This window comes from Pygoscelis adeliae, unplaced genomic scaffold, assembly GCF_000699105.1.
Source record: "Pygoscelis adeliae isolate BGI_AS28 unplaced genomic scaffold, ASM69910v1 Scaffold282, whole genome shotgun sequence".
Classification (NCBI taxonomy): Eukaryota; Metazoa; Chordata; class Aves; order Sphenisciformes; family Spheniscidae; genus Pygoscelis; species Pygoscelis adeliae.
In genome coordinates this window covers 2,943,820-2,946,002 of record NW_008824352.1, presented here as the reverse complement: position 1 = coordinate 2,946,002, position 2,183 = coordinate 2,943,820, and positions in this window count along the sequence as shown.

Here is a 2,183-nt window from a genome sequence, read left to right as displayed (position 1 = left end):
CGTGTCAAAGGCCTTACAGAGGTCCAGATAGACGACATCTGTAGCCCTTCCCATGTCCACTGCTGTAGTCACTCCACCATAGAAAGCCACTAGGTTGGTCAGGCAGGACTTGCCCTTGGTGAAGCTACACTGGCTGTCTCGAATCACCTCCCTGTCCTCCGTGTGCCTTAACATAGCTTCCAGGAGGATCTGTTCCATGATCTTCCCAGGCACAGAGGTGAGACTGACTGGCCTGTAGTTCCCCAGGTCTTCCTTTTTTCCCCTTTTTAAAAAGGGGGGTTACATTGCCCCTTTTCCAGTCAGTGGGAACTTCACCGGACTGCCACGACTTCTCAAATACAATGGAGAGTGGCTTAGCAACTTCATCCGCCAGTTCCTTCAGGACCCGCGGATGGATCTCATCAGGTCCCATGGACTTGTGCACCTTCAGGTGCTTTAGATGGTCTCGAACCTGATCTTCTCCCACAGTGGGCAGCTCTTCATTCTCCCAGTCCCAGCCTTTGCCTTCTGCAGTGAGGCTCGAGCACGTGCCAGTGAAGACCGAGGCAAAAAAGTCACCGAGTACCTCCGCCTTCTCCGTGTCCTGGGTAACCAGGTCTCCCGTTTTGTTCTGGAGAGGGCCCACATTTTGCCTCGTCTTCCTTTTTGTCAGGTTCAGCCATCAAAACACCTTTTGGTACCACAGCCAGATTGAGAATGGGGTAAGAAAACACGTTGCTGTGTGTGTGGACTCGTGCCAAATGCCTAGAACGAACAGGTTCTGACTTGCTGCTACCATAGAAGGATTTAACTGCTGGTGACTTCTTGTGTGACACAGCTATGAGGTCTCATGTTTAAATGAACCATCAAGAGAACAGAGCTGGTGAAAGGAGTATGATAGGGATAAAAAGCTACTTTCTATATTGCATTGGCACCTGGCACCCCTAGTGTAAGCTATGTGGGCAAACACTGCACTTTGTTCCAAGACAGTCAGTCCTTATCCTGACTGACAGGAACGAACAAATAAGGGAAAAAAAATATTTGGCTATAAAGAAATGAGCTGTAATCTTGCCTGACAAAAGTTGACTTGTATTGTATAGTGACATTCTGTAGCCCACACAGCAAAAGCGGATCGCGACAAAGTTTCACGGGAAATTTTTGGCATGGCGTTGTCTGCAAGAACGTGAAAATCGTAATCGGAGGAAAGGACAAAGAGGCAGTTAAAGGCAGGGCAGCTACCAAGGAGTGATGTCTATAAAAGCTGACAGAGGAAGGCTTAAGTCACAGAGGGCCTTTTGGAAGCGACTGCAGACTTGTACCCAGCAGTGAAAAACGGCGTGGATGGAAGGGTATGGCTTGTGACACTGAGGTCAGGGAGGGAGGGGGGCGATGCAAGGGGAGGGGGATGGCTGGTGCCAGGAACGGCGGCAGAGTTGCGGGGTATTCGGCACCGAGGTCCCACTTGCCAGCCTGGCCCACAACTTTGGTGCTGCAGGCAGAAAAACGGCCAGCTAGTATAGCACCAAAAAGCATAAAGTGGAAGTGATGTCTGGAAGCTTTAATGAAGGGCAAAAGGGGAATCAAAAGTTTAAGAAGAGTTTAGAACTGGCGGTTTGGTGTTTGTGAGGAACATTTTCTATTTAAACTGGACTCTCTCTTTGGAAAATATGGAATTTGGAAATTCCATTTTAGGAAAGCAGAACTGAGTTCTTGCCGTAGCAGTGTGAGTTAAAAATCTGCTTTTGGCTGTCTGTAACCATCAAGTCTAGCAGTAGTTGTCAGGAGTCGAGAGCGATACAGGATGTGCCCCAGAAGCGCAAAGGACATTTGGATCAAGAGACATTTAAGCTATCCAGAGTGAGAGTTAAATCCTGACGCGCAGCCCTGTGGGGCCATCCTTACAAGGTCTGAGATGTGGCTGGGCATCAAATATGGAAAATATTCGTACTAAAGGATATAGAGCCCAGATCCACTACTGCCCTGCTTTTGAAGAGAACAAAGATGACAAAAAAAAAGTAGCACGGCACGGCCTGTTTCAGTTCCTATTGCTAATGAACCTCTCTGCCGCAAGCAGGTAGGGTTCATCGGTTTGGGTCTCCAACACCCTGTTTCGGCTCCACTTGCGCCTGCTGCTGTTTTTTTTTTTCCGAAGCAAACAACCGGCCGGCGGCAGGCGCTGGCCGGCCGAAGGGCTTCTCCTCCCG